General features: G+C 40.0%; 2 pseudogenes; one reads left to right on the top strand and one right to left on the bottom strand.

Annotated features, from left to right (window-relative positions):
* Positions 1-2361: 2361 nt before the first annotated feature.
* Positions 2362-3229, bottom strand: LOC150019527 (transmembrane protein 223 pseudogene; annotated as a pseudogene).
* On the top strand, positions 3099-3513 carry LOC150019526 (cytochrome c oxidase subunit 6B1 pseudogene; annotated as a pseudogene).
* The last annotated feature ends 9086 nt before the right edge of the window (positions 3514-12599 follow it).

Raw genomic sequence — 12599 nt, 5'->3', positions numbered from 1 at the left:
GCTGATGGTAGAGTAGGATACTCTGTTTTACATTTATTTTTCTTGTTATATCCTGACGTTTTCACTGCACAAAAGTAATAGTCACTTGAATGATCTCTGGGCTCTTGCCAAACCATAGGTATACCAAATGGTAATTTATCACGTGTTCTCTTTGTCCACATTCATAAATTCTTGACACACTACTTGAACACCTTGTGAGGGGCCCAAGACTTATCTTGATCACCAAGTTTTACTTTAAAATGTGCAAAATAGGCTTGCCTGACAAATGGGCTGATGTTTGTCCTTTGACTGGGAATGGTGAAACTAGCACAGATATAACAAAATGAATCAGGATTGTTAAGGCACTTACAATGAGAAACAGCAGAGGCAGACACGATCTGAAGGAAAGGAAATAAGTATGTATGTAAATAAAAAAATTAATCCTGCTAACTCCTGGTATACAGACAAGAACTCAGACTACACTTTGGAATACGATTCACTATATAGAGCGGCACACAAACTCTCAGCACACTGTCTCATGTGTAACTGAATAGCCTAGACAAGTGTGAACCTGTCGCTGGTCTCCAAGGTCATCCCCCACGCCTCCCCACTTGAGGGAGGTTTGCTCTCAGCCAATAGGAGAGCACTAGTGCTTCCCTTGATCCAGGTTCAATCCAGCCTAGAGTGGTCACATTAAGATAAGCTGTAGAGGAAAAACTTGACATGACAGAGGAAAACTAACTGCGGTTTTGAAATCAGCATGCCTATTTAAGTCTAAAACAGCTGAAAATTTTAACTCAACAGGAATTATGTTAAAAATTATTCCCCTGTGAAATAGCTAAAGCATGGGAGCAACCCATATATCAACAGGTGAATAAATAAACAATATGTGCTCTATACATACAATGGAATGTTATGCAGCCTTAAGAAGGAAGGAAATTGTGTAATAGGCTACAGGACAGATGAACCTCAAAGACATTATACTAATAAAATAAGCCAATTACGAAATGCAAATATTGCCTGATTCCACTTATATGAGTTACTTGGAATAGTCAAAATCTTAAAGACAGAACGTAGAATGGTGGTTGCCAGGTCTGTAGAAAGTAGGGGATGGGGAGTTACTGTTTAATGGGACAGAGTTCCAGTTTTGCAAGATGAAAAGAATTCTGAAGATGGATAGCAGTGATGGTTGCACAACAATGTGGATGTACTTAATGCCACAAATTATACACTTAAAAATGGTTAAAATGGTAAATTTGGTGTTATATATTTTTACCAAAATTTTCTAAAAAAAAACAACAACAGTATTTACTGTTTGAGTCCATTTATTTTACATAAATTTTTGGAAAATATGAACCAATGTACAGTGACAGAAAGCAGATTGTCAGAGGAGAGGAGATGAAGGGGCAGAAGCGAGGATTAGGAAGTGGCATTGTCTTGATTGCAGTTTTACAGGTGTAGACATGTCAAAACTCATCAAACTGTATGCTTCAAATATGTGCACTTTCTGCATGCCAACTAAACCCCCAATAAAACTCTTTGTATTAAAAAAAAAATCACCTCTGAAATTTTGTGGCCAGTTTCTGGAGTTGTGGGGTTTTTAGTCAGTTTCTTTTTTTATTTGTTGGTGGTGAGGTTGGTCTCTGACTGAAATGTTCCCTGGCCTCACCAGCTGGTAGATTCAGATGAGGTCAAGCTATTTATAGTAACCCATAATTCCTTGACCTTGTTCTACCTGCTAGTGTAGAACTTCAGCACTACATACATCCATGCACATAAACACACCCACAGAGTCTCATTCTGATACTTTGGGGCATCTCCAGGATCCAGCTGGCAGGACTGCATTTACACTAGAACAAGTTACTTGTGCCCTAGAGACCCACCAAGTTCTCCATGAAACATGTATTCTCAGGTTATGCCTATAGTTTTTCTTTCCATCAGGCTCTCAAACATGGCCAAGGGGCCAGACCAATGGAACAGTCTCAGACAAGCACCAGGATGTCCTCTCTGTTCCTCCCTACTCCTCTCCCCTTGGCTCACTCCTCTACAACTGCAAATTGATTCCTGCATCCTGCCATGTAGGCTCATCAGACATGCACAGAGAGATATGAATTCCATGGGCCAGCTCAAGAGAGTGCAACTTCCAATCCATATATATCAAGAAGACTGTTGAAACATCTGTTAGGGCCTCTGGATTTAAGTTCTTCACATACTTATTTTGTTTTGTTTTTCTGTTATTGTTGTTTTTCAGGTACTTGGGATGACTGCTTTTGTTTTTTGTTCATGAATCTTGGCCCCCCCTGTGTAACTCTGGTTGTCACCCCATCCCTAATGTTGTTTTTATTCTGCCCTGGGAAGGGTGAATGTCCTGAGGTCGTTTTCTCACGAGCTATGGTAAGCAACCACAGTGTTGTCAAAGAGTTTCCCATGTTGGAGAAGTGCCCAGCTTTGTCCAAGAAATGGAAGCATTGACCTTTGACCTTCAGAGGCAACAGGGCAGGGACTTCACCCCATTGGGCCATGCAGGATACCTGATTCAAGGGAACACTGACGTGGGCACCTAAGACAAAGGGGTGTGAGTGGTAAGGGTTGCCTGCCCGACTGTAGCCTGGGCTCTCGTATAGCATCACTGAATGCATAGAGAAGAGGGAGAAGATCAGCACAAGTACCAGGGTACAGGTGGCACCTCAGCCGATGGGTAAGCCATAGCACCAGAGCATGGAGTGCAAGTCCAAGCAGTCCCAGCCTGGAACTCTGCCGCGCTGGGACTGGGTTGAGCCAAGTCTGCCATGCCAGGGAGGCCCAGACGATGCACTGGCCAGTGCAGAACTGCCCGAGAACTATGAAGAAGCAGCCCTATTCATGCTGGACAAGCAGCACATCCCGCAGCGGGGTCACCTGGTGCAGGGTTTGGTGCGTTGGCAGGTTCCGCAGGGTGACAGGCAGCCACACTGGCCACCACTGCCCAGGTGTCACCAGGGCCCGCTCAGGGCTACTTCTGGGGCGGGACTACCTCCAAGTATTCATTTTACAAGCACGAAACACCACTCCCAAGAGAAAACCAGCAAACAGAAAGAAGGCTCTGTAGCTGGTGGAATAGGTGGATATGCCAAGTATTATATTTTGGCAGAGTTAGAAACTAAGACATCACACTATGGAAATTCCATTTCTGTTCAGACAGAGGCATCTTTGCTGAGGGTCACATTGAACTGTGTGCTACTGCAGGGGCGTCCTTGGGAGTTAGCAACATGGCAGACGACATCAAAACCAAAATTAAGAACTACAAGACTGCCCCTTTTGATAACTGCTTCCCCAACCAGAACCAGACCAGGAATTGTTGGCAGAACTACCTGGACTTCCACCGCTGTGAGAAGGAAATGACTGCTAAAGGGGGTGATGTCTCCATGTATGAATGGTACCGGTGTGTGTACAAGTCCCTTTGCCCCCCATCCTGGGTGTCGACCTGGGATGACCGTTGGGCAGAAGGCATGTCTCCTGGGGAGATCTGAACTGGCTGCAACCCACGTGTCCTCCATCTTCCATCTTTCTCCCAGGGAGGTGAAGGGGGACGTGGGTACATCCCACCCTAGAATCCTGAATCATGGCTTAACTAATAATAAATACTTGTTGGAAAAGCGTAAGACTGTGTATGTGTAAAGAGCTGGATGATTGGTCAAGGAGTCTGGTTGGGAATAATACCTAGACCAGTAAGAGGGGCTTCAGAGTGAGTGGTTTGTTTGTTTTTTTAAAATTTTTATTTTATCAAAATTTGACCACCTCTGTGCTAGACAATAAAGTGAATGATTATATGAAATAGCCTCAAGCCCCAGTATGTGCTAAAATTTATCTGTATGATCCCTTACTTATCTATAATTTTTAAAACTTTTCTTAGTATAATAAAAACATGTGTAGCTCCCCTAGCTTCAACAGTTATCAAAAAAATAAAAAGAATAAAAAGATATCACACTATGTTCCACACCCCTGCAACCACCTATATTTAGACTCATAAAAACAACGTCACCAGATTCTAATCAACTGGGTTCAAAGAACACTCCACTGGGTGTGGGATGAAATAGGTGGGGAAATATGGGACAACTAGAAGAACTGGTTTCCTTCCCTAGGCCATTCTCCCTGCCCAAGCTGTGAAGGAAAAGCAGAAAGGAGACAGTGACAGCTGTGCTTAATGCCTCCACCTTCCGCCTGCTTGGGCGTCTGTGGAGCAAGGGGAGGTTCTGATACACAGTACCTCATTAAACTGAGACGGCTGGGAAACTAGGCAGCTATGTAAAGTGATCGAGGAGTTAATTATGTTGATTGTAGTGATCTCGTCACAATGCATACACATGTATCAAAACATCCAGTTGTACACCTCGAGTATATACAATTTGTATGTCAAAAATATCTCAATAAAGCTGTTAAAGGGGTTGGGGGAAAGGCTCTAGGGGACTCTGGCCATTTAGAGAGCACAGCCAGGAGTACCAGTCCTGTACCACTAGAAGTGGGAAAATTAAGAAAGAGCTTCCAGAGAGGCCTTTGAGTTTCCTTCAGGACAAATGTGGCCTGAACAGGACCTAAAGATCCCCATGTTTCTTCATTGAGAAGAGAGGTTAACTTAGGGCATGGAGAGGCACTCTTTCCAGGGCATCACCAAGGAAGCAGCCTGAGAACCTTCTATAGACCCCACGGGAGTGGAGGCCAAGAACTTCCATAGATCTTTGGGCCAGGAATGAATGGCACCCACAGACCTGCATGCTGCTACCTGCCCGGACCTAGAATAAGAAATCATCAGCAATGGAGACATCTGTGGCAGAAACGGAAGAGAGAATACCCACCCCCCACCCCCACACACACCTGCACAATGTGTGGCCAGGTGTAACCACCACCATTCTCTTCCTCTCAGAATCCCAGACTGCTTGTGCCATGACAGTAGTAACGGTGGAAGAAGGAATGGAAACCTGAGGTAGAATTTTGAGCTAAACTCTGCCTGAGTTAATAATTGGCCTGAGAAATTAATGAAGCAGACAGAAGGGAAACATAGAGTGCGTAAGATTCAATTGAAGGCACCAGGCAAATGAGAGATATAGAATCAGAAATTAAATGTCATGACTCTAAAAAGCTGTTGCCACCCTGGGCCCTGCAAGGGTAACTAACTACTTGCTTTGCCTGAAAAAAAATCAGATGGCATCTTTGCTTCCCAAAGTACACCTTTGGGATTCACAGTTTTTTCCTTTCCTTTTCAATAGTTCCTCTCCTTAGAGTTTTATCAGTCATTACAAATTAACAAACTATCTGCTGCAGCTCAAAGGAATCCTACAAGACAATGATATTAGTGAATAAATAAGCTGCAAGTATAGCAGGTCACATTATACCTCTAATAGGTACAGTTGTTCCCAAATGTTCAGTGCCTCATTGTACAGGAGAATTCTGTTGTCCACCCTCTTAAACTCAGGTATGGCTATTTAACTTGCTTTGACTAATAAACATGAGAAGCATGGGTGTCACCTCTGGGCTCAGCTTTAAGAGACAGCACATGCTTCACCATGGCAATTTTCCAGACAGAAGTTTCTTGGTTAGTCTGGGTCTCAATATGAAGGCAACCTATTCAGAATCTTGGCCAAACTATGATAAAATGTAACTTGAATAAAACTTGTGTTTTTTTAAGCCACTAATATTTGGGGGCTGTTTGTCACTGAAGCCTAATCTGCCTGACTCTGACTGATACACTACCATTCAGTGATGCACACAAATTATAACTTTGATCATCTATAATAAGTCTATAATGAATCTGGCTGACCCCACCTACTAGTTGACAGGAGAATTAACAAAATGTCCCATCCAATTTAAACAATCTCTGTAGGTAATGTTCAGTCTCTCTTTAATAGAAACGCACAATGTCTCAAATATCCTCTTTTTCTGTTTTTTTTTTGTTTGTTTGTTTGTTTTGTTTTTTTTGTTTTTTGCCCTAAAATGGTTTCCAAGTAATGTGTGGAGGGCAGGGGTGGTGGTGATGGTTCATGCAACTTCATGCCCATGGAAAACAGCCAAGGTGCTAGAAGGCCATCATCCCCTGTATCTCCAGACCCTGACATGATCATCCAGCTAGAATTCTCAGCTGCAGCTGCAATGGTCATTAAATTGCTCTAATCTCTCTAGGTCCCAGCACCACCCCTGATAGCTCTTCCCTACTGACCCAGCTTTATCTTGGTTCAAACAGGCTTCATAGACATTCTGGAGGGGGCTGCAACCTACAACAACCTCACTTCTGTTCCCAACTTACAGGTGAGAAAATGGAGGCAGGAGGCTAAGTCATAGCTAGTGTGTAGAAAAACTCAAACTCAAGTACCTTGAACTCTGGCTTGAAAACCTATAGGCTGACAGTCATCACAGAGCACTGTGGCATTATGGCATAGCACTGTCACCCAGCACCTCCCTTGGAGCACTCCCTGGGAGAAGACCCCTAGGAGAACCATAATTCTGAATCCAGTACAATAATATAAATATTTCTTCAGGGACCCAGTGATTATTTTAATTTCTATCCTTGCTATTTGGATCAAGTTTTCTACAATTAATCTGGATCTTAACTGAATGAAAAGAGAAATGTACTCTTCCAGGTGTTTCTGAAAACAATCTCTCTGATTTCATAGAATGATTTGGGGAATTCTCAACAGAGTATTAATTAAGAAAGAACATGCCTGGCTGAGTGTCCATTTCTTTATCTATGGCAAGAATCTGAGCCTTGTTCCCTCAACTTTCTCAGGTTTGAAATGAAGGATAAAATCTTGTTCTCCATGGTTTCATCATAAGGAAGTCAAGATCACTCCTCTTTGCATGGATCCCTAGACCTCTCATTAAATATGGTGAGGAAGAAAAGCTTTTCAGAATGGCAAGCAATTTCTAGATTTCATAGGCATCTATCAGTCATCAAGTTTTCTTCATCATTTCACACCCAGTATGTATGTATGTATGTATGTATGTATGTATGTATGTATTGACAAATGTATACACTTTAGCTTTTTGTTGTTTTGGATGACTGAAATAAAAAGTTAGTGTCCATCTGAGTCACCCAATATATTTCCCCAGAGATGATGCCCTTCCTGATCTCCACTGACAGGAATCCCATGGGGGCACACTTCACCTGGCATAGTTCATTCATGGGAGAGTTAACTTGCAGACCCATGCATATAGGGCACATGAGAATGGTGGAGCATGGAAGGGGGACTGTTTGATAAGCAAAGCTAGAAAAAGTGGGTGTTCCCTATGGGAAAAAATGAAATTAATCTTTACTTCATACTATGCAAACAAATTAACTCCAGATGAGTGAAGGACTTGGGGGACAAGAGCAATACTTCAAACTTTTTATAAAAATTTGTTATTGAAGCCATCAGTGCCTGGAGTTTTCTTTGGGGGATGTGTTTAACTACCTTCCCCAAACTATATTCAGATTATCTATTCCTTCTTGGGTTGAGTTTCTGTCTTTCATTGAATTTGTTCATTTCATCTATGTCATCAAATTACTACTCATAAATATTATCCTTTTACTGTCTGTAGCATCTATAGTGACATGTATTCTTTAATTCATATTATTTGTCATTTGTGTCTCTTGTCACTTCTTAAAAATTGAGTCTGGCTATCAGTTTGTCAATTTTATCACTGGTTTCAAAAAACTACGTATTAGTGCCCTTGATTTTCTCCATTGATTTTCTGTTTCATTTTCAGTGATGTGCTAATATAGTTATTATTTCTTCATTCTTCTTACTTTTAGTTTTATTTGCTCTTATTTTATACTTCCTTTAGGTGGAAGTTGAGATTGTTGATTTGAAATCTCTCTCTTTAATATAGGCATTCAATATAATAAATCTGCCTCTAAGCTTGCATTAGCTGTTGCTCACAATTTTTGAAATATATCATCATATCATTTCTATCTTATTTTGTGATTTCCAACTTGACCCATGAATTATTTAGAAATGTTTTATTGGCTTTCCAAATATTTGTTTCTTTCTCCTTTCAGTCTTCTCAGTTGTTTAATGTGTTTTGAAGCTCTGTTATAAAGTACTTTAACATTTAAATTGTAGTGTCTTCTTCATTAATTTATCCTTAGTATATGATGTCCTTTTTTATCCCTGGTAATAGTCTTATTTTTTATTCAAATTATTTGAATTCAAAGTCTGATATTAATATAGCTCCAGGGTTCTTGAGAGTATTAGCATGATGTGTCTTTTCCCATTGTTTTAACCCATTTGTGTCTTTATATTTAAAATGGGTTTCTTATAGTGATAATACAGTTGAGTTTTGCTCTTTAAATCCAATCTGACAGCCCTGACTGGTGTGGCTCAGTTGGTTAAGCATCATCCTGCAAAGCCTAGTTTATCTAACACAAAGCTTAGTTATAATAAAGTATTGTCCATCTCATGTAACTTATCATGCATATCACTTTGTATCATTGTAAAGTTGAAAAATTGCAAGTCACACTATCATAAGCGGAAACCATGTGTATTTTAAATATGTCACTCCATTATCTTGTGGCTTGCACAGTGCCTGCTGTCAAGTCTGCTGAATATAATGTCTTCTTTATAGACTATTTCGTTATTTTCTTGCCATCTTCAAGATTTTTTTCACTTATAACTGATTTTCAGCAGTTTGACTACTTGTGTTTTTGTTGTTGTTGTTGTTTGAAGGCTTTTTTTAATATGCTGTATTGATTATACTGTTACAGTTGTCCCAATTTCTTTTCCCTCTGTTCCCCTCCACCCAGTGACCCCCTTCCCTCCAGTTGTCCCTTAGTCCATGTCCACTGGTTGTGCATATAGTTCTTCTCAACATCTTCCTATCTACTCCACTCCCTCCTACTATGCTTCCTATTTCCTGCATCATCTCCCTCCCTTTCCCCCTTCCCCCTCCCATCTGTCCCCTCCCCCAAAATGTTCCCCATACCTATAATTCTTTTCTGATTCTCATTGCCTACTTAGTTTACTTTTGTTTCAGTTTATTAGCTTCTGTTGTTGATTGTTGTGATACAGTTTTCATTTTAATGTTCATAGTTTTGATCCTCTTTCTCCTAAACAAGTCTCTTTAACATTTTATATAACAGTGGTTTGGATCTGATGAACTCCTTCAGTTTTACTTTGTCCTGGAAGCACTTTCTCTGCCCTTCTATTCTGGATGACAGCTTTGTTGGATAGAGTAATTGTGATTCTAGGTTTTTGGTTTTCATTACTTTGAATATTTCTTGCCAGTCCCTTCTTGCCTGAAGTTTCTTTTGAGAAATCAGCTAATAGTCTTATTGGGACCCCATTGTACATAATTCTCTTCCTATCTCTTGCTGCTTTTAACATTCTCTCTTTATCCTTAATTTTTGACATTTTGATTATAATGTGTCTTGGTGTGGTTCTCCTGGGTCCAGTGTTTTTGGAATTCTCTGTGCTTCCAGGACCTGTAAGTCTATTTCCTTCCCCAAGTTAGGGAAATTCTGCTTCATTATTTTTTCACATAATTTTTCCATTTCTAGTTCTTCTTCTTCACCTTCTGGCAACCCTATGGTTCAGATGTTGGCCCACTTAGAGCAGTCCCATAGGTTTCTGAGCCTCTCCCCATTTTCCTCACTTTTCGTTTCCTCTTTCTGCACTGGTTGACTGTTCCTTCCCTATGTTCCGATTTGTTGATTTGATCCCTGGTTTTCTTTCCCTCACCACTAGTTTTGTATGTGTTTTCATTCATTTTAGCATGACTAGCCTTCATTCCTTCCCTGTCTTGTTTATAATCTGCTGTTATGTCTGTAAGCATTTTTATAACCAAAGCTCTGAACTGTGTTTCAGAAAGATTTCTTATCTTCTGCTTCATTACATTAGATATTTGCTGGCTGGTCAGCTGCATCACTGGGATCTCTATCATGATCTGTGCCATCCTGACAGTTTTGTGTTTACCTTTGCTTCCTGGGCAGGGCTGTTACACCTCCTACGCTATAGGGGGCGAGCCCCATGCACTCATCACAATCGGGCAACCCTTCTCACCACGCTGTGACGTTTTCTGTGGGGGTGGGGGTCCAAGATGAATTCCTGCTGTTTACTCTCCATTGAGACCTCCTTCTCCATCCCCACCCCCTCCGGGCCTCACAGTCCAAGGCAATGGGGGGTTTGCCTTCCCCAGTGTTGGAATCGCAAGCTGATGGGTCTGGTCTGCAGCCAGGAGTGCCCCCCAGGTGTTTCTTGCCTCCCCTCAAATACGGGTGTCTGTGCTTACCTCTGTCCTGCCATCATCACCGCTGCTGCCGCCGCCGTCAACATAGCTTGACCTCTCCACCCCGGCTTTGCCCCTCCTGCCCGTCTGGATGAGCACCTCTTGTTTATAACTTCATACATTGGACTTCCATTTATTTTCTCGAACTTCTGGTTATTTATGGTTTTATGGCAGTTGTGTTCCTTCTTCGTTGTGAGGTAGATGAAGCGTGTCAATCTAGGCCTCCATCTTGACGAGAAGTCACTACTTGTATTTTTATTTGTACTTATTTTGCTTGAAGTTCTCTGAGCTTCCTGGATCTCACATTTGTTGTTTTTCGTTCATTTTGGGAATATCTCAGCTATTATCTTCTTTCTTCCTCTCTCTCTTATTCTTATAGGACTCAGATGTGTGTTTAGACCATTTCATACCATTCCACAGTTTTGAATGCTGCTATTGTTTTGTTCTGCCTTTTTACTTCTTATGTTTCAGCGTTGACCTATTTTCAAATTCACTGATTCTTTCCTGTGCTGTGTCCATTGTGCTAATAAGCCTGTTGAAGAATTCTTCATGCCTCACACCATGGTTCTACATTTTTCTTTCCATCAGAGAAATGAAAATACCATGGCAGATAAAAAGAAAATCTATATCAGGGAAAAAATCCAAGCCTATCTGACATTTAGTTTCTCTTTTAAGGGTTGTTGTTAGGGGAAAGTTTAGTTGTTCATAAGATAAAAACAAAAAGTAACAATGACAAACAAGAGATTTTTATTTCTCTTTCAAGTTCAAAAAGTCCAAAGGTACAGAGTCCAAACTCGTGTGGTCCTCCTGGTGTCAGGGACCAGGCTCTTTCCATCTTCTTTCTACTCTATAAATGGCTTGTGATTTGCATTTTCAAGAGTCTCATGGTCTAATATGACTTCTGGAGCTCCAGTTGTTATGTCTGCACTTTAGCCAGCAAGAATGATGAAGGACATCACAAATGATAAAGGAGCCACACCAACAAACCTTTTCTTATTTTTTATTTTTCTACCTTTATTGAGATTTAATTGATAAATAACATTGTGTAAATTTAAAGTGTACAATAATATACATATATTCAAACAATCCTTTAAACCCCTATAAATCTTTATGCAGCCAACAAAGAAGCACCTAACTATATAAAGCAAATATTGATTAACATAAAGGGAGATATTGATAGTACTACAGTCCCATTTGTTTATTTTTCTTTTGTTTCCTTTGCTCAAAGTGACATAAAAAAAAAAAAAAACTCTGCTAAGAGAAATGTATGAGAGTCTACTGCCCATGTTTTCTTCTAGAAGTTTTATGGTATTGAGCTTTACATTTAAGTCTTCAATCTATTTTGAGCTTATTCTTGTATATGATGTAAGAAGTTGGTCATTTCATTTTCTCTGCATTTTTTGCCTGATTTTTTCAATACCATTTATTGAATAGACTGTCTTTACCCCATTGTATGTTCTTGTCTCCTTTGTCATATATTAACTGACCATATAGGCATGGGTTTATTTCTGGGCTCTCTATTCTGTTCCATTGATCCATGTGTTTGTTTTGTGCCTGTGCCATGCTGTTTTGATTGTAGTTTGGCATCAGGTAGCATGATACCTTCAACTTTGTGCTTTCTCAAGATTTCTGTGGCTACTCAGGGTCTTGTGTGGTTACATATAAAATTTTGGAGTAGTTGTTCTAGTTCTGTGAAATACACCATTGGTATCCTGATAAGGACTGCATTGAATCTATATGTTGCTTTGGGTAGTATGGACATTGTAACAATGTTAATTCTTTCTACTTGTGAATACCGACTATGTCTCCATTTATTTGTATCTCCTTTAATTTATTTTTTCAATGCCTTATAATTTTCTGAGTACAGGTCTTTTACTTCCTTGGTTAAATTTATTCCTAGGCATTTTATTTTATCTTACCGATGTAATTATAAATGGGATTGTTTTCTTGGTTTCTTTTTTTGATGTCATTATTGGTGTATAAAATGCAACCAATTTCTAAATATTTTATATTCTTCTACTTTATTGAATTTGTTTATTAGTTCTAGAAGTTTTTTGGTGAAATTGTTAATGTTCTCTATGTATAGTATCATGTCATCTGCAAATAATGACAGTTTTTCTTCTCCCTTTCCAATTCGGATGCCTTTTATTTCTTCTTGTCTGATTGCTGTGGGTAGAACTTCCAATACTATGTTGAATATGAGTCATGAAAGCAGATATCCCTGTCCCGTTCCTGATCTTAAGGAAAATAGTTTCAGCTTTTACCTGTTGAATATGTGGTTAGCTGTGGTTATGCCATAAATGGCCTTAATTATGTTGAGGTATAGTCCCTCTCTTCCCACTTTGCAAAGAGTTTTTATCATAAATAGGTGCTAGGTCTTGTCAAAA

The sequence above is a fragment of the Furipterus horrens genome, unplaced genomic scaffold (assembly GCF_987537825.1).
Source record: "Furipterus horrens unplaced genomic scaffold, mFurHor1.1.pri manual_scaffold_2, whole genome shotgun sequence".
NCBI classification, from domain to species: Eukaryota; Metazoa; Chordata; class Mammalia; order Chiroptera; family Furipteridae; genus Furipterus; species Furipterus horrens.
Note: the sequence above shows the minus strand (reverse complement) of the source record. Positions and strands in the feature narration are given on the sequence as shown.